The 23,116-nt window shown below is 45.7% G+C and overlaps 1 protein-coding gene across 16 annotated transcripts in view; it reads left to right on the top strand.

Annotated features, from left to right (window-relative positions):
* Nucleotides 1-23,116, top strand: part of MYT1L (myelin transcription factor 1 like) — a 368,814-nt gene that overhangs the window by 181,357 nt on the left and 164,341 nt on the right. For all 16 annotated transcript variants that reach the window (XM_081068000.1, XM_081067996.1, XM_081067997.1 and 13 more), the window contains one exon: nucleotides 8,247-8,389. The gene's annotated coding sequence lies outside the window, so the exon portion shown is untranslated. The remainder of the gene's footprint in view (nucleotides 1-8,246; nucleotides 8,390-23,116) is intronic.

Here is a 23,116-nt window from a genome sequence, read left to right on the forward strand (position 1 = left end):
GACAGTGTCAGAATGAGTCCTGAAGTCTGGTTAGCAATCTTCTCCTCCGACTTTCACAAGTGTCTTAGATACTCTTGACCCATTACTGTTTCATATAAATATCAGGTTTTTTAGAAGCCCTTTTGGTATTTTAGTTAAAATTGCATTACCCATTAATTTGGGGGGAATTGACATCATGACAATATTGTCTTTCTATCACGATGAGGTTTATCTCTCCATTGATTTAGATCTTCTTTGACATCTCTCAGTCAAGTTTTCCAGTTTTCCCTGTAGAGTTATTGCACATCTTTTGTTAAATGTAGTATCCATTTCATATTCTCTTGTACTAATGTACACGCTTGTCTGGATTATTGTCCCGTAAGAGAAACAGTACATGTACGACGGCTATGTGCGGCGGCCACCTTACCCAACCCTGGTTACATGTCAGTGCTCTGAGGACAGTGCTGGGGGTGAAAGGACAGCACTACAGTGGCTCCTTTTCTGCTTTTCCTCACAGTTATGAGTGCCCCAGACCAACTCACCCCCACACAAAGCACACCTGAATTTCCCCTCCACACCCCACCCAGTGGTCTCCTTTCTTGATGTTGCCCCTGTGGCTCTTTCTGGAATTGGTTGTGCTGTGGACTCAGTGGTCGTTCTCGTTCAGCCTTCTGGTAAGAACACGAACCCAACTTATTTAAATTCACTGTCCATAGAGAGAACGTTTATGGACAATACCATTTGAAAAACAAAGACACTGAGGGTCAGAGAGGTTACCTGCTGTGACCACACAGCAGGTAAGTAGCAGCCGTCAGAGTCTGTCCTGTGAGGCAGAGACTCCCACAGTCCCTGCCTCTGGGCTTGCGAGGCTTGTATGAGTGAGTGCTTCCGAAGGGCCTGAGACATCCCTGGGCAGAGGAAACGCTCCGTGGGCTTTCCTGTCGTCCTAACAGCGTACTGCTCCGTGCGCTGCCTTTGATCACAAACCCAGTATAATAGAAAGAGGATGTGGCTCTAACCCTGGAGCAGGGAGGCTTTTGGTGCCACCTTCAACGTTGAAAAGTGTTTTGGTACTTAAGGGCCAGAGGTTACATTTTCGGGAATTGAAAGCAGGCCTTTTGGGCAAAGTGGCCATTGAGCTGGGCTTAAGTGAGTAGGATTTAAACCACTCCATTTAGTGGAAATCAGACGATTTATGGGCGGGATGGTGTGAAAGTGATGGGAGTCAAAGAGGCAGATCATCGCTGCACAACATAAGAATTTGACTTTTCTCGCTGTTCCTTTATGCCTGGTATCTTCTTTTGGTTGTAACTTCCAACGAGAGAGAGAAAGAGAGAGAGAGAGAGAGAGAGAGAGAGAGAGAGAGAGAGAGAGAGAGAGAGAGAGAGAGAGAGAGTTTGTTTTGATACCCTAGCAAATGACTAAGATCCAAAGGGAGCAGTAGTTGTCTAAGTTCATTGAAGAGCAATGTCACATGCCCTGGAGGTAAATAATTACATGATCGTGTTGGAATGGAATGCACCCGAGACACTGCTGTGTGGAGAGGAAGTGCATGGCACGCGGCAGGACGCTCCCTGATAAGCCAAGGCTTCTCTCCCGTCTTCTGCAAGAGTGTTCAGGCTGGGGAGGGTGAAGAGTCTCAAATGTCCAGCTAGTTGGAAGCAAGTGATCAGTTTACTCTTTGAAAGGATAATACATGCAGTGAGGGGAGGGGAGTGACTACGCTGCTGAGGGTTCTTGGTGCTGTACAGCTTAACTTTGAATACATTTGTGACTTTGCATTCAGCCCTGACTTTGAGTATCATAATTAAGAATGTTTTCTTAGCTGTTCATTTGACTATCGTAGCTATTACTGTAACTTTCTTAATTTGGGTTTTCTTACGTCCAACAGCCAAATATTTTAATCCAAATCATCTCATATTTTATAATGAAAGATAATGGGAAAAGTTAGTTAATTGAAAAAAAATCACTTTTCAACAGCTTTCTCTGAACTGTACTTATTTTACTAAGAAGGAAATATCTGTATCTCTGTCTGCATAGATCCTATTAAATAATCTGTGCATTCCATAATGTTGTTACTGGTTTTACCTAAAAAGTCTTAAGGTTACCCAAAGCTGAGGTTATATCTGTGATTCGGGATTTTGTATATTATTGTGTTGAAAGAGACCAGTGTGTTAAGTCTCCGCTCCGAACACGCCACTTTACTCACCCTGAGGGTGTGACAGGGCTTATCTCCTCACATCCCCACTGGGCTTTGTTTTAATAGTAATTATAATACGTTTGTTATTAAAATGCGGAGAAGTATTTCATGTGCTCTGATTAAAAAAATACAGTTGAGTTTACATACAGTTGGTCCCAACTAAACACCTGTGGTCCAGAAATTGGCTACTACTCTGAGTATACAATAAATACACATATGGGAGTTTTTATCCCAAAATGGAATTAAAAATGTCAACATAAAGTTTAAATTCCAAAATCTCGCTAGAAAAGTGAGAAGGTAAAATAGAGAATACCTGGTTAGAACAAAAAGACAAAGATGAGAAACGGGAAAATTGGAGTGCTTGTCCATTAGGACTCATCTGAACAATAGAATTTCCAGAAGGAGAGAAGAGAGAAAATGGGGAGAAAAGAACCACTAAAGAAAGAAGAGACTGTCCCCAAAAGTCCTCCAGAGGGCCCAGCATGATGCATGAAAACAGAGCCCCCCACCCATCTACCGTCGGGAAAATCTCAAAATACACTGGGAGCAGAGAGACTTGTAGCATGGTGGCCTGCACATCTGCAGCAAGGAGTCGCACGAAGAATCCTCAGGCTGTAGAGACAAGGGAGTGAAACCTCCAAACAACTGAGGGAGAATTAGCCCAATCTGGGTTTTTCACTCAAACGAATATTAAGGAAATAGTCCCGAAGTGGTCTGCCAAGTACCTTTCCTTGGATGTCTTCGCCCAAGAATGAGGGAGAGACTTTAGATTCAGTAAACAGGATGGGTGGTGGCTTCCAGTGTCATTCTGAGGGGGGCCTGAGGGGCCCCCACGTGAATGAGGCCAGAGGGGGCATGCTGACCGCTCTCCTGAGGCTTCATCCAGGGCACCGAGTTGGCCCCGACGCCTGCTCGTGGCGAGAGGAGACCACTCAGCCGGGAGGCCCTGGGCATCGATTCCTGACGTGCACACAGCGCGGTGTGCACGCAGACACAGTTGTAAACCCAGGGAGGAATGTGGTCCGGACAAGGCCAGAGTGACACCTAGGGTTCCTCGGTCAGCAGTGCTTCTTAGTCATGCCAGCAGATACCACTTAGCAGTCTGCGATGCCCAGGGTTCCATGTGGGGGGCAGACAGTGTGTGCTGGGGTGGGAGAGGCAAGGGTACCAGATACAGCCTCCTGTGCCGTCCACAGTGCGCAATTAATGGGGAGATACTTCTTGGTGAGACACACCTCAGCAGCAGGGATGTGTCCATTTGTTTAGGGATTTGGGGTAAATGTCAAAAGAAATGGCTACAGTGGAAGGCTCTCTCTAGGAGCTGGAAGTAGAATGGGGTGGGTAGGGTGGGGAGCACCTTTTGACCCTTTAACCATGGCTGTGCGTATCTTAGATGAGAATGCAGGGTCAGTGTCTTAAGATCTCTGCTTCCTGTTGTCCGATCGTCTGGATGGCTGACAGTCGCATCTGCCAGACCGCAAAGCATCGGAGCTCTCGCTCGGGTCTGGAATCAGAAAAGAAGTGCTTCCCGGAACCCAGACGCCCAGGCGGGCTGGGCCAGTGCTGGGCCTGCTTTCTCCCTGGAAGGTCACCGAGCCTCCGTCTTCCCCCTTCCCTCTGGTGTCCAGCACCTCTGGCAGCTCCCTGACACCAGCGTCACCCGCACTGGGTAAGGGATCCCCACGGGGTTCAAGTGGATGCGGGGCTTTCACAGCTATTTCCATGTCTGTGTTTAAAACTGGAAAATAAATACATTTTTGTTCCCACCAGAACTGCTTGGAGGGGCTCCATATGGATTCTCATTTGCAGGTGCTTCTGGCAGTTACTGGAAATCAAGAGTGAGTTGGGGCCTGTCACTCAGCTGTCCCTCCTTCAGCCAGGCAGCTGGGGGGGCCCTGCAGGGCCCAACTTTTTCTCATGCAGAGCCAGAGCTGGGAGGTGTATTCATAACGCGTATTAGTAAAAACGGGAAGCACGAGGAGCACTGATAATAAAGTAAAATTAGCAAGGAGCAAATTCACCTTTAAAGTTATCTCTACCAGCTCTGTAAGTTACGTTCATGTGATCAGACTTGTTCTCTTGCAGATCACCTGTTCCTCTGAGAGAGAGAGAGAGAGAGAGAGCGAGAGAGAGAGAGAGAGAGAGAGAAGAAAAATAACATATAGAGAAAATCATACCAAAGTGAGGAGATATGTCCTGTCACACTATTCTAATACAGTGACAATAAAGATAACCCCAGTTGTAATATATAATACTTGGGGAAGTACTTACAAATAACAGCCCGGGATATTCTTTTCTGCCTCATCATTTGGAAACAAATTTAGAAAAAGAGCAAAAAGAGGAATGAAGGGAGAGAGAAAAAGAAGGAGCGAAGGAGGGAAGTAAACGAGTCTGGTTTTCTTTAGGCCCAATGCAAATATTTCAAACCAAAGGTCATTTATGTCTTGTTTTTCACGAGAAGATATACTGTGAACTTTCACTCTTATCTCTTAATATATAATCAGTCTAAAAACCAAACATGAAGTAATTAGTCTTTCTTGAATTTGGGGACAAATAATGCTTTTTATTCCTACATAACTGAAGTAATTTGAACAGTGCACACCCTTGTTAAATAAGGAAAGTAACAAATCAGTCTTATATCATAAATATTGGTAAAGCTGAAGTTAAAATGCATGTGACAGCACAACCGTTACTAACACCGGATGTAAAACAAAGTGTATGTTTATGTGTTCACCCCACATGTTCGTCCAGCATCTGTTATCTGCCAGGCACAGTTCTAGACTTTTGGGATTCAGAAAAAGGTTAGAAAAGTCTCTGCCATCAGGGAGTGTCATTTTTCAGTAGAGGAAGATAGAAAATGATTGCACAAACATATAAATATATGACTCATAAAGGGAAAATTGATAAATTGGACTTCATCAAAATTAAAATTTGGGCTCTACAATATACCCTAATACAATGAAAAAACAAGCAACAAATTGGGGAAATAGTCACCAAAGGACCAGTATCTAGAATATATAATGGATTCCCAAGACTCAACAGTTAAAAAAATCCAGTTAGAAAATGGGCAAAAGACATGAACAGACGTTTCACCAAGGAGGGTGTACAGACAAGCAGTGCGTAGACTCAGAAAAAGACGTTCCATGTTGTTATTCACCGGAAATGCAAATCAAACCCACAGTGCGACACTACTGCTTGCCAGTCAGAAAGGCTAAAAGAAGAAATGGTGACAGCTTTACTCAAACAGTCCAAGGCTGCGGATGAGCCTGCTTTCCTTCAGCGGGTGAACGGTTGGACCGGGGTCCATTCACGCCGTGGAACCCTCTCCGCCACGGGCAGGAGCCAGGTGCTGACACGCACGTCAGGCTGGACACACGTGCAGAGGACTGAGCGGAACAAGAGGTTTCAGACGGTGCGGTTCCTTTTACAGAAAGAACGTTTTGTTTTTTACTGAGCTACAAGTGACACGTTAGTTTCAGGTGTACGACGTGATGATTTGATGTTTGTCGTATTGGGAGATGATTGCCACAGTAAGTTAACGTCCATCACCTCCCAATAGTTATACTTTTTTTTCTTGTGATGAGAACTTTTAACATCTATTCTCTTAGCAACTTCCACACATGTGACACGCTGTTATGAACTGTGTGCTGTATGTGACATCCCAGGACTGTCTGTCTCAAAACTGGAAGTTTGCACCATTCAAACCCCTTCTCCCATTTTGCCCACCCCACCCCATCCCCCTGGCAACCACCAGCCTATTCACTGTATCATGGAACGATCTTGAAATGACAAAACTATAGAAATGGGGGATGAATTCGAGGCTACAGGAAGAGAGTGCATGTGGAGGGACACTGTGGTGGCGGCTGTTCAGTGTCTTGGCTGTGGTGATGGACACCTGGGCCTACACAGTGACAAAATCATGTAGAATTAAATACACACACACACACACACACACACACACACACGACATCTGAACAGGATCAGTGGAACGAATTGGTGTCGGTATCCTGCTTGTCATGGTGTCCTCCAGTTTTTCAGGGTGTTATTTTTGGGATACACCGAATTCAGGGTACACGGGTCTCTCTGTATTTCTGCCAGCTGCATTGACTCTGCAATCACCGTAAACAGTTTAAAACAAAGAAATGTGTAGTGTAATTTCGTATGACAAATGCCATTGAAAAGCCCCATGTACTCTCGCCTGAGTGGCGGTGCTGAGCGGCGGGTGTCAGTCCAGCCTCCGTGAGGACAGTGTGGCCGAGGATGAAGGCCTCCTTCCTGGCGAGTGACTTGGGGTTTGCCACCGAGCCCCTGCAGACGCTTCATTTCAGAGCCCAGCCTGGGAATGCCACTAGACATGATCACAAGCAGTGTATGTGACGGAAAGTGTGGGCACCCACAACCGGGGGCACAGAACCCTTCATTCTGCAGCTGCACAACCAGGGAAAGGTGACATCTTGTAAGACCGTGTCATTGCGGGAGCTCGCTCAATGGATTGTCCTGTGAATTCTTACATAAAGAAAGGTAGCTGCTAAAGGAGTACTCGGTTCAGTTCATTTTCTTGTTTAAATACTGCTCTTAAAAAGGAATTTCTGTGGTACATACCAGTTTTCTGAAATCAGATCTGTCCCCATGTCGTAGGAAGGACCAAGTACCTCCCTGGGCGTCCACCTGCAGCGACTCCCGTCGAGGCTCGTCAGTGATGAAATGCACTCGCAGAAGGCGTGCTGTGGAACATACAGTTCCTCTCATGTCCTTTCTCCCCAAAGGGCCAGAGCCTCGCGTGTGTGGGCGTACCCCATTTTCTGGAAGCTCATGGGGACCAGGGACAGAGCCCGTCACCTGTCACCCATCACCCGAGGGTGGGAAGACGTTGGCGGGTACGGCCTCCACGGGGAGGGGACGGGAGCACGGTGTTCCACGTGGGAAGTGAGGGCATTTCAACTCCCTGACTTGTGAACATGCGTGTGGAGGCCTGGGGTACACACCAAAGAAGCCCATCATTTTGTCCGCAGAGCTCTATTCTGTAGGTACTCGTCGCTCTAATGGAAATCCCGACCATTTTCAGACACAGGTGCTATAGGACACCACCCCACCCTCTGGGTGAGTGGGGGGCTCTCTAGGTCTTTGTCCCGCTACCTTCCGACAACCGAGAGGACCCCCTAAAATGACATGAGTGTGCTGTAACAGTGTTCACAGTGAGTCAGGTGGGTGGCTCTGCCTTACCGCCCGACCCTCTCGTGTGTTCTCAGTCACTGTCTTGCTTTATGCTGCTCCATTTATAAGGTTCATGGGAACTTGTCTATCTGCTGTCCTCTACCTGGTGAGAATAACGTGCGTTTTCATAAAGCCACAGTATGAGATCCCAGCGGAAGCGTTCTTAGCCAGTCCAGTAAAGGAGGGCTCAGAGCGTGTTCCCAATAACCACGTCCGCTCCCTGAATATTAGCGGAGAAGATTGTGCATGAGGCCATTGTAAACACTGTATCTGGGTGTCGTTTTACAGTTATAACAAACAAAAATTTAAACAATTTCTCAAGGCTGTATTTCTTTTTTTAATTGGCAAATAACATGCTCTTTAAAGTCTTTTAAATGGGAAGGGCTGCCACTTATTTACTGTCTTTTGAGGAAAGACAAAAATAAAAGCACATGTGACAACCTGCTGCTGATACGAGCTGTGTACTCGTATCTGTGTGCAGACACATATATACGCTTCTCTAGTCAGCCTCTAAATAGGACATACTGCCTAATACCTTTTAGACTCAATCACCAAAGTAGTTCTGACAGTTTCATAAGAATGAATGTAATTTTTGTATTACAAACAGTAATTTTGTTTTCTAAAGGAATTTCCTACAAGGGATCATTTATCGAGAAGTGATTGGCTGTGCCAGGAGTTGGCTGTCCCCGCCGTCCCTTGCTGTTGCGTCTGCACGCGCCTGTGCCCTTGGCCTGCTTCTTATTACCCTGCTGGCTTCAAGTGCACCCCTCCCTGATCATTGTACCCCTCGTGTGGGAACTGTGCTCCATTACGATTACCAACCTCGTTTTTCTGCCTTTTTGTTTTTCTCTAGAGTGACCCACATCTGGTGGGAGAGGAAAAATGTAGTTATCGAATCCGGTCAAGTGTGTGTGTGTCTCAAGTTGCCAGCAGCATCCAGCAGGAAAGATTCCGGTGGGTCTCCCAGACACATGGCCGCCTGAGGAGACACGAAAGGTAATGCAGACAGACGTCTGGTACATTGGCCGCAGAGTATCTTACTTTGAAGAGGCATAAAGATGGGTTTGTGAAGGGTGGGTTTTTATTTGCTAAAGAGCACGCCGTGCCTTCATTTTAATACAAAAACAGCTCAGCTTAAAGTCAGACTTTATAATCCATCGCTAAACCTGGGCTCAGGCGGCCCGCTCTTGTCCAGCTACATTACCCCAGTGTCAGCTGCCTCAGGAGGTCTGTCCACCTCTGGCAGCTGCACAGAAGATACCCTGCAGGGCGCTCCTTTAGACTCACATCTGCTTCCACACTGGGTTCTATTTAGGCACATTTTGTCTGTAAAGAAATGAAGCACCCTTTCCTCAGGCCCTCATTTGCATGGCCCAAGGTCCTCGTGGGTTGCTCCCAATCACGCTGTAAACCTCCCTTAGTGCCGCTACGGACCCTGGGAGCCATACTCCTTGTAGAACTAACGGTTATTGATGAGTTTCTTTTTTAAGAATTGTTTAACTCGTAGTAAAATATGTGTGACATAAAATTTACAATTTTAACCCCGTTAGTTGTACAGTTCAGTAGCATGAAATACGTTTATGTAGCTGTGCGACCATCACCACCGTCCATCTGCACAAGTTTTTGATCTTCCAGAACCAATTCCTCCCCATGAAGCAGTCCCTCTGTATACCGACGCCCCCTATTCTGGCAACCTCCATTCCACTTTCTGCTTCAGTGAATCTGACTATTTGTTCTAGGCACCTCATAGGGGTGGCCTCATACCCTGTCTGCCCCTTTGTGACTGGCTTATTTCAGCAGAATGTCTTCAAGGTTCATCCATGTTGTAGCGTGTGTCAGAATTTCCTTCCTTTTTAAAGGCTGAATAATATTCCATTGTTTGTGTAGACCGTGTTTTGTGTATCCATTTGTCCATCCATGCACACGTGGGTTGCTCCCACCTTTCAGCTTCTGTGAGTAATGCTGCTGTGAACATAGGTGTGCAAATACCTGTTGGAGTCCCTGCTTTCAGTACTGGGTATATGCCCAGAAGTGGGATTGCTGGATTGCATGGTAGTTCTATTTTTAGTTTTTTAAGGAGCTGCCATACTATTTTCCACAGTGACTGTACCAGTTTACATTTTCAGCAACAGTGCACAAGGGTTCTGATTTCTTCACTTCCTCACCAACACTTGTTTTCTGTTTTGTTTTGAATAATAGCTGTCCTAATGGGTGTGAAACGGTATCTCATGTGGTTTTGATTTGCATTTCCCTAATGATCAGTGATGGTGAGCATCTTTTCACATGCTTTCTGGCCATTTGAATGTCTTCTTTGGAGAAATGTCTGTTCAAGTCCTTTGTCTTAATCGAGTTGTTTTGTTGTTGCCATTGAGTTGTAGAGGTTGTTCATATATTCTGGAAATTACTCCCTTATCAGATAGATGATTTGCAATATTTTCTCCCATTCCATGGTTTGCTTTTTCATTTGATTGGTAGTTGTCCTTTGATGTGCAAAAGTTTTTAATTTTGATGAAGTCGAATTATCTATTTTTCTTTTGTTGCCTTTGCTTTTGGTGTCATATTCAAGAAATCACTGCCAACTCCAATGCTGTGAAGACTGTCCTCTATCTTTTCTTCTCAGAGTTTTGTAGTTTTAGCTCTTATATATAGGTATGATCCATTTTGAGTTAATTTTGAGTTTTTATATTTTACATGGTGTAAGTTAAGGGTCTATCTTCATTCTTTGGTGTACAGATACCCAGTTTTCCCAACACCATTTGTTGAAAAGACTGTCCTTTCCCTATTGAATGGTCTTGGCACCCTTGTCAAAAGTCACTTGACTGCATATACAAGGCTTTATCTGTGGGCTCTCCGTCCTGTCCATGGTGTAGGTGTCTGTCCTTGTCCCAGCACCCCACTGTTTTGATTATCATAGCTTTGTAGTAAGTTTTGAAACGGGCAAGTATGAGACCTCCAACTTTGTTCTTCCTCAAGGCTGTCTTGGATTTCTTTGGGGGTGAGGGGCACGGGGAGTGCCTGGAGATTCCATATGAATTTTAGGGTGGAGCTTTCTATTTCTGTGAAATGGACTTTGGGGTTTTGGTGGGATAGCATTGCGTCTCTAGATCACATGAGACTGTTTCTGTCAGTTTGTTCATTGTTTTTAATTGAATCGCTGCTTCAATGGTAGGTATTTTAAGAGTTATTGATTTTTAAGCTCTTTGCATTATAGTACAAATAACATAGAAAATGTCTGACATATGTGTGTTTAAAATAGTTCCCCTATTATTGCTTCTCACATAAAACTCCTGTTTTCTAATAGGGTTTTTGTTGTTGATGATCTTTAGTATTTTCTGTGAAGATGGGGAAAAGAAAATAAGACACGGGCACTAAGAGCACTGACTTCGGAAAGCAGGAGACCTAGGTTCAAGTCCAGGTCCCAGCGGTGTGACCGTGGGGAAGTAGCCGAACCTCCCTGAGCCCCTGCAGCCTCTTTCCTTGAAGCTGTGAGCATGCCGGGCTGTTAGACGTATTAAACAGCTAGCATAGTACCAGGCACGTGTTTAAACATCTGTAATTGATGATGGCTATGTTTGTTTTAAGAATGACCATGACAGGAAGATATTGATGACACAGGAAGTGTTTGCATTTATTGGAATAATTATTTTACACGGAGCTCTTACCTTTAGGCTTGACTGCAGCAAAGTTGTCGTTTATTCCCAATGATTTAGATATAGAAGGCCACGTCATATACCTACTACTCAGCACAGAGTCTGGTACATTCACTGAAATAGGGACATAGGAATGAGAGCAAATCCAAACTAGGAAATGTTCTGTGGAACCTGTCAGGTCCTAATTTTAGTACTAAACTCAGTGAAATGATGACCCTTCACTGTGTGTAATAGTCTTTTTTTTATATTTGTTTCAGGTGTACAAAACAACATAATAGTTAGACATTTACACCCCTCACAAAGTGATAACTCCCCTCCCCCAATCTACTACCCCTCTGACACCATATATGGCTGCTACAGTTCCAGTGACTCTATTCCTTATGCTGTACTCCACCTCCTGTGACCATATATATATATAAAATTGTAGGTGATATTTAGTATTGCTCAGCTTCAGCTTCAGGTGTACAGTGCAGTGATCAGGCGTCTACACCATCCCTGAGGTGGTCTCCCTAATGGGACAAGTGTCCATTGGATACCCTACAAAATCTTTACGACATTATTGATTACATTCCCCAAACTGACTTTCGTATCCCGTGGCCATCTTGTGGTTACTGACTGTGCTTTCTAATCCCCTCACCTTCCCCCTCATCCCACCCCCCCCATCTAGCAACCCTCAGTTTTTCCTCTATGTCTCTGAGACTGTTTCTCATTAGTTTGTTCATTTATTCTCTTCTTTAGATTCCACATACAAGTGAGATCATGTCGTATTTGTCTTTCTCCAACTGACTTATTTCACTTAGCATAATGCACACGGCTGTCTCTTAATGAAACAGAAATAGAGATTTTTATACCTGACAGTAGTGGGTTTCCCCCTCCAATTTCAGCACATACCAGACCTTAATTGACTCTTGCTTTCAGTTGGAAAAAAAATCAAATTTGATTATGTGGTTTTACCTGAGCCTGGTCTGGTGAACAATAGGGAATTATAGAAGAATGTTAAATATAGAGTTTTATAAAATCTGCACTGACAATGAAGTTACAGTTTCTCTTTAATTTCTTAAAACTCAGCCTTTTGAAGACTTTTATTCTCCAGAGTGATTCCTTAGAAAGCCACCAGCGTCAGAGACTGTGTCACATCATCTTAGCCGTCCAGTGTCACTGTCCCCAGGAGACACTAGGAGCTAGAATGACGCAGATATTGTGGCCTCACCAGAGACCCCCGTCGGTGCCGGTGGTGTAGTGTGTGATTAGTGCCTTCTGTGTCATGTCGGTGCCCCACCGTGTGTGCCAGCACCGGTGAGCCCTCAGTTCCTCCCGAACGATTGTTCTTCCCGTGTTAGAGCTCAGTAAGGGGAAGCCTGGAGGACGTGAGCAGCTCTCCTAAAATGACATCATTAATAACTAGTCAGGACAGTGCCTGAAGCAGGGGGAGGTGGCCTGCAACAGGATAGAAATGAATTTTGTTTAGGGATCCAAATAGCCTTCAAATTTCAATTGTTAATCCAAGTCTGTTTCCAAGTTCAATAAAAATATTCAGAAGTCAGCATTAGAAAAAGACATGACAGAAAGTCACTCAAAGAGAAGCCTTTGATCACAACTACCTTTTTCTGTCACAGATACCAAGGAATAATTGTTAGTCTGTTTTCTGTCACTTTCTCCTGCCTTCAGCCCTGGTGAGTGAGCCAGGCTTTGTGCCAGCAGCTCTTCTGGTTGCTGAAGGAGCACAGAGCAGTGGGCGTGGCCATCGCCCTCACTAGCGTCGACGTGGCACCTGTGCACTCCTTGCTTGGGTGCCAGTCCGGGCCTCGTGCTGTCCATGCTCCAGAGCTGAGCGTGTCACCTGGTGCCTGGGTGGTGCTGTCACTTCCCACTGCATCAGCAGAGGTCTGGGGACATCGGCTGAGGAGGACACAGCTGGGAGCTTAACTCTGACGTCTTTGCAGGGGAGGTGACCCCAAAACTGGGTCTTGGAAGATTGGTTTGTCAGATGGATAAATTGGGAATGACCCACTAGGCAGGCGAGAAACACAGAACTCAGAGGCACAAGGAATCGAGGCACAGGTGTGTGGGTACAAGGCTCTTGGGGCAAGGACCTAACTCCTGGTGACATGGGTTTGGTGGCCATAGAATGAGATGTGTGCTGCTCTGGGTTCTCTCTCGTGACCCTTTCCGATGGCATGGGTAAGGTGAGCCCCAGGGTCTTGTCCACCTGCTCACCAGTCTGGAAATTGGTTTCTGGCTGTTTTCACTTCTCTGCCTACCACCCTCGCTCTCTCCAGTGCTCATCACAACGTGTTATGCTGTCTGGATTCCAGGGGAGCCACTGTTAGCAGTTCTTCAACTATAGATTCCTAGGATTGGTCATTTGTTGGTCTTAATCTTCAGATTATAGCTATAATCAGAAATACTCAGGTACGAGGCCTTGTAGTACCAAAAGCCGTCGCTAAGCAGCAGCTGCTGAATGAGCCCCAGGCCTTCCTACCCTGTGACTCCCCCCTGCCCCGTGTCACATGTGTCACGTGTCCTGTCCAAGCAGTTAGCTTCCTTCAGCTAAGAAGGACTATGAGTCTTGCTCTTCTGGGAGAAATAAAAGTGCCAGAGAACAAGATTTAGATTTAGGGCAATTTTTGTCCTAGAGTGTCCCAATTAGCCGCTGTGATTGCTGAGCCGTGAACACCTGTGGCGTCTCTGCAGCTGGCACTCCAGGAAATCCAATTTCCTCTGAACTGGAGCCCAGAGAGAAAATCACACTCTGAGTCCAATTTCCATGCTAAAGACTTGACTTAAAATAAAATCAATATCTGTTTCCCAAAAAACTTCATGAATTGTGTTCTGAATGGCGACAATTTTAAAGAAAAGTATACCAAGCATCCAGAAGGAGGAATCTGCTGAAATAGCTCCAACTTTATGATTCTATGCATGTGGACCCTTTGAAACAAATTTCGTTAAAACAACTAACAAGCGTTATTAGGTTTGTCCTAGCATGGCCAGTAACCATTTGTATGCCTCTGGGCAAATTCCTTCAAAGTCTTACTTTCTTTTCCATAAAATAGGGACAAAAAGACTATGTAAAGATCAGATGAGATGGATTACATGAAGAGAAAGTAAACTACAAATGTTGATAATAGTAGCTAAATATTTATTAGGTATCTGCTATATACCAAGCATAGTTTAAAAAGTGCCACTCACCATATACCATTTAGTCCTCAAAACACGCTGTGGAATCGGTGCTAATCTTAGCCATAGCTCATCCATAATTTATATTCGAGGCAACTAATGAGCAGAGAAAATAAATAATTTGTCCCACGCTACACAGTTAGTTAATAGCACCGATGCGACTGAAAGCTAGGCCGGCATTTTAACTTCCGAGCCAACGACCCTAACTGCTGGGAACTGCCGGGCCTCTGCAGACAGAGGGACACAGTGGTCCCTGCGGGTGTGCTGTGCTGTGTGTGTGTGTGTGTGTGTGTGTGTGTGTGCAGGTCTGTATAAACGACAGGAACGGAAATGCAGGCACAAATAAAGTACAATGTGTACGTTGCTGTGTAGGTGTATGAATCGAGTTATCTCTACCAGGAACTTGTACGCCGACGCTCAGTCCCATCGTTTTTCCTGGTGGCACAGCTCGTCAATACAGCCGTGTCGCGCACCACGCTCATACGCCTTTTGCCAGAAAACAACTCAACAATTTTGAGTCATGTTGTGTCACAGGCATCCCTAACTTAGGAGACAATGGTTTTCCATTGTTTTTATAGTAATTTATTCATATTGCTTAAATGACAAATGTCTGTGACTTTCATTATCCTCCACTATAACAGCATTGATTACAACGTGATGTTATAAACTATTTTGGATAGTAAAAAATAAAAGTTTGAGCTTTGGTTTTTCTGGTCTTTAGTTGAGGAAATAGTAGAAATTTGCATTCTTTGTGACTTGCAACATCAAAGTCATGGACCATTGCTCTCTTGGAAAGTAGGATACAAATTGCTAATCCTCGTTTTCCTACCCTGGAGTGGGATGGAAATTGCAAATCATGACATTTCTTTCCTCCCAACAGAGAACAATCATCTCTATCAGTGGGTGTCTTGACTGAAGCAGAGTTGGAATGCAGGCGAGGTCATGTGGGACCATAGGTCACTTGGAGGGACCAGATATAGGGGCAGCCACGTATTATAAAGGGCTTCAGACATCCAAGGTCCACCTGGTGGGGGCTTGTCAGGAGGTCACTGCTGAGGAGCCTCTCTTTGCTGTGTGGAGGATCTGCTGCCAAGAATAGAGGTCGAGCGTGTGAGCCACCTCCCGTGTGCCCCTCCTGGGTGACGGCAGGTTGGGAGGGCCCAGAGATATCTAATGTCCCACGGGTCCCATAAAGCTTCCAGGTGACTTGGGTTTTCCACACATGGATTTCAGAGCTCGAGGGCCCTTTCCTCCTATGGCCCCTTGGAGTACGCTGAGGGGACCCCCTTAGTCCAGCTGCCGGGAGAGTCAATGTCCCAGTTCAGTGGGGCCTCGGGCAGCCATAGCAGTCCCTGGTGTACGCAGCACCGCTGATTGTGTCTGGGGTAGAAGGTGGGCAGAGGGCAGGTAGGGTGTGTGCTCAAGTTATCCCTGTGATCGCTGGCGCCAGTTGCTATCAGCATCAGACTGTGTCCTGGATTTCTCATAAAACAAAAAGCAGAAGCATTCATCAAGCTGGTGCTGTGTGTATGGTGTTGGCTTAGTGCTGTGGTCTGTGCCTTCCACCCACTTACGATCTGATGTCCCACAGTGAACTCCAGATAACACTGCATCGCACAGCAAGGTCCTTTGCACACCCCCTTTGGAAACTGAAAATATGATTTTCTGCTAACACTCTGTGTCCCCTAGCCTTGCTGGGAGATTTTATTGTGGTTTAAGCTAAATGCTGACTTTATTTACCATTTTCATATATCCTCCAGTAATACCGTGTTTCCCCAAAAATAAGACCTCACATGACGATCAGCTCTAATGCGTCTTTTGGAGCAAAAATTAATGTAAGACCCAGTATTATACTATATTATATTATATATATATATACATATATATATATAATATTGCATTGTATTGCATTGTATTGCATTGTATTGCATTGTATTGCATTATATTACATTATATTACATTATATTATTATATTATATTATATACCTGGTATTACATTAAAATAAGATCAGATCTTATTAATTTTTGCTTCAAAAGATGCATTAGAGTTGATGGTCTGGCTAGGTCTTATTTTTGGGGAAACACAGTAGTTTATGTTCTTTCCCTGGATCTTAATTTTTGTTAGACCAAAAGATCATGTACCATCTTCTTTATAAAGATCTACCATTATATTATTAGTATGTTTGGAATACCACATTCTGCTTAAATAACTAGTAATAGCTTACATTTAAGCTTTCATAATTAAACCTCTTTGTCTGCTGATGTCAACAATTTCTTCTCTGTGTAGTCAGCCAAATTTTTTGTTCCCATAAAACATATGTGTTGAACTTTTAAATTTCATTCCAAGCAATGGAAACTTATGTTGATTTAGTATTCTGTGATATTCAGTATACAAGGTCAGGCAATTAAGTCGCGAACTCACCCTAGAAAAAGTGCCACATACCCCATTGCTGAATATCACTACAGTCACCTTCAAAGTGCTCCCCTTGGGAAGCTATGTTTTTTATGCACCAACACCAGTGCCTAGTCCACCCTCCAAAGCAATTTTGGAACTCTTTTTCTGGAATGGCCATCAGAGCTGTCGTCATATTACCCTTGATGTCCTGAATGTCATCAAAATGTCTTCCTTTCAATATTTCCTTTATCTTCGGGTAAAGAAAGGAGTCATTGGGGGCCAGATCAGGTGAGTAGAGAGGGTTCCAATACACTTATTTGTTTACTGGCTAAAAACTCCCTCACAGACAGTGCCATGAGAGCTGGTGCATTGTCATGATGCAAGAGCCATGAATTGTTGGTGAAAATTTCAGGTCGTCTAACTTTTTCACGCAGCCTTTTCAGCACTTCCAAAGAGTAAACTTGGTTAACTGTTTGTCCAGTTGGTACAAATTCATGGTGAATAATCCCTCTGATATCAAAAAAGGTTAGCAACGTTGTTGCAACAAGTTCATGAAGGTAATTGTCAGACCTTGTACTGTCAGACCGTGCATTTTCATGTAGCCACATTCCATAGAAGGTTCTAGAATGACCATTTGGGGTACTTTTTTTTTCTTTTTGGGAGGAAATACACTTATCCTCAAGTGTATTCTTTTCATTAGCCGTGTGGATATATTTTGCTTTGACCAGGATAAAAATCATGTTACCCCTTATCTCATAGGTAGCTTTTATGAACAGTTTAAATACAGTGCAAAGTTCATGTGTAGAAATTAATACACATTTCCCAAAACATAATTAATAACATAATATAGTAAATTTAAACATAGGTAATATAGAAACTAAACGAGTAAATCTTTCTTAATCAAAATCACTTTCATAGATGGAAATATTAGTGTATGCATTTTTAATGTTGCATTAATAAACAAACAAGAAAAACCCGATTAGAATATAATTTAGACAGGAAGACAGTGACTTATTAGCATATTAAAATTAACAAGACACATTAACTAAAAATGGACAAAGGATAGGGAAGATATTTCAGATAAGATACAAATAGCTTTTACATTAGAAAAGATGCTGAACCTCATTACATCATAAATTCAAATTAGAGTTATATGTCATAGTGTCATAGCACTGTTTGCCTATCAGCTGCAAATAGTCACACAAATTGATAGTGGCAGTACGGGAGAGAGTGGGTTGTAGACAATTATTAGCAAGATCAATGCAGCTTCGGAAGGACATGCCCTTCATTTTAGCAGTAACACTTCCGGGTACCTGAGTAACGTGAGTTTGCAGAGCTCTTAACAGGCTGTACGTAGTGGGCGTGGCCTCATGAGCCAAAGCCTGGCTTCACCCTGACCAGTTCCGAGACCTTGCACAGCTGTTTGATTGCTCAGTGCCTCGGTTTCCTTTTCTGTCTGTTGGGAATAACCGTGGTGTCTTCACCTTAGAGGGGTGTGAGGATTGGATGCCTGAAATGGCATTTGTCACAGAGCAGGCCTTTTAGATGAGCTGGCCATTTTTGTTATCTACATTGTGGGCTTTTTGGTAAGAACAGGATTTTGGAAACAACTGTTCGTCCAGAGGAAACTGGTTAAATCAATTGCGTTGTATTCATGCAGTAGAATACTAGGAGTTTTTTAAGTGGGAACCCAGCCCAACACATTGTGCAAAGCTGTGTGTGTCATCACCATTTATGCAGTTTGGAGCATGATTCTACACGGGTGCTTGTCATGGCGTCAGGGGTCGGGAGGACGGACAAGGTCACCTCAGAGGGAGGGAATTAGATGGTGGGGGTGGAGAATCTCTTTACGTGGCATGTGCTGCGATACAGCAAGAATGTTATCCCCCGTGACTGTGTGCTCCTCTTTACAATCCCATCTGTAGTTACATGCAGGGCCTACAGAGCGTCCCAAAGAGACATCAGCGGGCTGTGGCCCTGACGCCCGGGCACTCCCAGCGCAGGTGACGTGTGCTCCGTGAAAGGCTGACAAAGGGCACTGAGCACATTCACGGGGAAGCAGTGGGTAGAGGACTATCAGTGCCAAGTCAAAAAGACCAGGCTCTAGAAAGAAGGAAAGGGTCCTAGAGGGCCAAACAGTTCGATAAACTTAAGAGAGTAGTGGAGCTAGAATGTTCCACCAGCAAGAGCAAAGACACTGAGGCAGGAAAACAGAGGTCCTGTCGAGAAAGAGCCAGTCTAATTCCGGGGGCTTGCACAGAATGACTGTATGAGCACAGGGTGGGAAATGAGGACAGTTAGTTGCTGGGATCTTACTTAAAACCCTTTGCCTGCTCTCCTAAGAAAAATTCAAAACTGTGAGGGGAAGCAGTTCCATCCCCACGAGGTGGTGCCGCAGCATCGTGAGCCGACGGCCAGTGAGCAGATCTGCTTGTTCCAAGCACTTGCGGGCAGGCCACTGCCGTCTGTGGAGCCGTCCTGGCCTGCAGGGCCTTCCCAGGCCGAGGTGGGCGCAGGCCCTGATGCCCTGGCCCTGATGCGCGGGGGAGGGTGGGCGGGATCAGCGGCAGCCCGGCAGCAGCCTGACTGCAAGCAGCCTGCCCCAGACACTGCTGTGTGCACGCTGATGGATGAGGCTAATCTCCCGTCGTTTCATGGGAGATTTACATGCGTTGCTCTCATTAGTGCTAATGGCAGCTTCTTGCATAAATCTTGCATGCAGGAAGGTACAGAAAACCGTTTTGGTTCTCTATCAGTTTTCTTGCTCGAGGCGTCGTTCCTTCAGTCTGGGGGCTGGCTGTGGTGTGTCGCCTGCCCGTGCCTGGCACTGAAGCTGCTCACTCCTCATTTACATGGAAATGGACCCTAAATAGGGTTCTGAACTCACGTGCTCAAACACCACCTCCTGGTGCCATCATCCTTGCAAGTACAGGGATCCAATTAGTGCAGCCGATCCAACAGATTTCCATGTGTCAGTTGTACCTGCTGTGACTGTCATTCTGTTCAGTGATAGCAGGGCTTGCGTCCCAAAATAGAGGTGGGGGGAGAAGATGGGAACACTGAGTCCTCATTGTGAACTGAATTATTTTTAAAGTGACTACAGATCCCGAGCCTTTTAAAGTGCCAGGCTCGATAGGAAGCTGGGACTGGGCTGGGGAGGGAGGCTAGATAGGCCCCTCACTCAGCCTGTGAAATGCAGATCCATGTATGACATCAGGTGCATACGCAGAGGACAGAGCACCTGGAATGCATCCACGGGGGAGAATCGGGCCGTGGTGAAGCCTGTCGAATACTTCCAGTTATTGTTTTAATGCATGCCATTTGCCCAGTGTGTTCTACCACATGCAGAGCTTTGCCGCACGTGTGCTTGGGAGGTAGATGGTAGGCAGGGTCGGTGAGGTGGGTGTAGAAAAAATCGGGGGTGTCGCCGGCAGTTGGGAAACCCTCACCGCGAGCGAGCCGGGAGCAAAACCTTCAACAGTGATGGGCGTCCTGGGTGTGGGCGACGGCTCAAGGGAGTCTCTGATTCTTGGATGAGCTGAGACTCAGGCTGGAGGATTCTGGGGAGATTGAGGGAGCGTATGGAGGGGAAGGAGGACGTGTGTCCCAGCAGGCTCCACGTGAGGGGCTGCCAGGGTGTAGGCAGGGAAGTGGGATGGGAGGCAGCCTCCAGAGAACATGCTGGGGACACAGCACTCTGCAGCTGTCTGGCCTTGAGTTCCGGAGGCCGCCGTGGGGGTGGTTTCAAGAACAGAGAGTGAGGAGTGGGTCAGACCAGGGACAAATGCCCAGCGAGTGAGGCTTTGAGACCACGCTGAGGGATGACAGCGAGAGCCTGGGCTCCTGAGGGTGTGACCACTGGGGAAGGCCACGGGTGGGCGAGGCGGGGGCCTTCTCTGTTCCTGCCAGTGGGGATGACCAATGAGAAAATAATCCGCAGTTTCATGGGACCCTATTGTAACTTAGCATTCATGGTAGGTGCCATTTCTAAGGGTGCCTACAAAGGACAAAAATGGATCGGTGTGACCAAATGTAGTACATATAGCTCTGTGACCTTGAGCACAGAAATCATTTAATTGCTAAATAAAACATGATCTGTATCACACAGGTTATCTCAAATTGTCTGCTCTTTAAGTGTTCTTCAGAGTTGACACAAAGATGCAATATTACCGCCTTGAAAACAAAATCTACAGATAAGGTTAACGTGGCGAAGGTTAATTGGGAAGAGAGCTAGAGGGACGGAGAAGCTGCGTGACACTGTCTCCTAAAGAGAAGTGGAGCACGCGTGTCGCACAGTCTCACTGGACGGGAAGAATTCTGCAGTCAGATGTTCAAGTTCGCAGGTAGCACACGTGATGGTGGAAGCAGGAACGTGGTTGTTAGGAGGGTTTGGCTAGACACAGCTGCACGTGTTTCACTTCAAAGCCACCTGCTTAAGCTGCGAGGTGTAGGTACCAGGACGCCTTCCCTTCTTCCCACGGAAGCCACAAGAATGACCCCAGGGATGTGTCACTGCAGCTAACCTGGCCCTTGCCGCAGGGAGGGTGACACCCCAAACCTCTACCCGGTGTATGAGGAGCTGTGACAGGGTTTCCAGGAACAGTTGATAAAGGACAAAGAGGACTGTCGTCAATAGAGCAGAGGTTTGGCTGTTAAGGGGCAAGAGTGGTGGTGGGAAGCCCGTTAGAGGCGGCTTCTGTGTCCCAGGAGGTGATGCTGCCTGGGCTGAGGTGTGTCGATGGAGGGAATGATTTCAGGTGTAGTTTGGAGATAAGCTCGTGAAGATTCGCTGCTGTGAGGGCTGAAAGAAGGGCGAGATGAAGGGGGACTCCTGATTTCTGACCCTGGGGGAGGCGGAGGTCGGGGGGGTGCAGCCGGTGGGAGCACGTGGCGGGTGCCCCTCAGCAACTGAACTGTGTCGATACCGACGTTCTCTTCAGAGCCATTCCCCTCAGTGTTTCCTGAACTTTTCAAAATCACAGTAAGAGAACTCCATCTTTTCCTCCTTCGGTCGCATTTTAAAATGACAGAAATTAAGTGACTTCTCTACAATTGGGAAGCGCCTTTGGCAAGAGCACTGATCAGCCCCAGGGCTCCTGACCCTCCGAGAGCACTTCCAGAAGTCCACCCCCCACACAGCCCTCCTTCCCGCACGTGGGGTCGCATGTGGTGTGGGCCCCAGCAGGCTGCTGTGGCGCTCACCACGTTCTCAGTGGGGACAGACCGCCGTACGGTCATCATGATCCCAGGGCTTCATCTCCTAGAGCCCCTCTGTCAGAACATGACGCCTTAAAATCAAATGTCTTTCGCAAGTTGAAAGCAGGAATTTTTTTTAAATGCTGCTTCCTGATGTCACCTTCAAATACTGAAACACGAAGCTAATTTTCTCTTGATGTCAATGTGCTTCCCAGTCAGTCGCTCTGTAAACAGACTGCCCTGAGCCCAAGTCCAGGCAGCGTGGCCTCCCGGCCCTGGGATTGGAGGCGCTGCTGAGTGGCCAGTGGACATGCTCCTTCTGGCGTCTCCGGCCACTGTGCCACCTGGCCACCACGGGCAAGTCCCTGGACGTCTCGCGTCCTGGCTTCCCCTGTGACTCCGCTTCATGCACCTTGCTGTGGTGAGGTGACACTTCACTTCAGTGTCACAGCTGCTGGGAATTCACAGAGACACTTGGCAACCTAAGATCCCAGTGCACTAGAGCTCAGTGATATCGACATAGCAAGCCTCCAAAACTGATGAAAAATAAACTTTTATTTGTAAAGCTACAGAGTTCTATTGGAAATTACAGACGTGCTGTTTATTGGAGCTGTTGATGAAAAGCATATAGTTTCAAAAAGGAGTGTCACACAGATACTTAATACAAATACAACATAGATAAGAAATAGCTATGTCCTCACAATGTGAGATACTAGAAACTAATTCAATATGGACTTTATACGCTGATTTAATTTTGAAAAGTGAACACAAGTGGACCAACTATACATAAGCACCCAATCGTACAGCCATTCTGGTTAGAAGTCAAAACAGAGCCATGTCTTGAGGTCCCCCAAATATGTAACTAAAATGAGACATAAATTGGACCTGTTCAGACTGAACCATAGTTTCCATTAACTTATACTGTACATTCAGGGACATTTTTCCAAATTAGCCAACTTTTACCTCAATATACTCGGGAAGAAATCTGCATTTGTCACTCCTGCATCATTTCTAAAGATACACATTCAGCTTACAATTTCTGATAAAAATAAAATTACCTTAAATTGACTTATATTTGTTTAAATTACAGTTGAGTCAGTTGCTTTCTCTTCTTCATTTTCGTGACTCTTTAGCACCCAGAACAACAGCTGGCAAGTAGTAGGCCCTTGGTTTGTGCTTACGGAGTAAAAGAACCCTGAATGTGTGAGTGAGTGAGTGAATGAGTGATGGTTGAGAACCAGATGCCTTAGACACAGAGTGGAGTCCGCACGCTGTACCACACGCTGTTGAGACATGAGCTAGTTG

Source organism: Rhinolophus hipposideros (genome assembly GCF_964194185.1).
Source record: "Rhinolophus hipposideros genome assembly, chromosome: 12".
Classification (NCBI taxonomy): Eukaryota; Metazoa; Chordata; class Mammalia; order Chiroptera; family Rhinolophidae; genus Rhinolophus; species Rhinolophus hipposideros.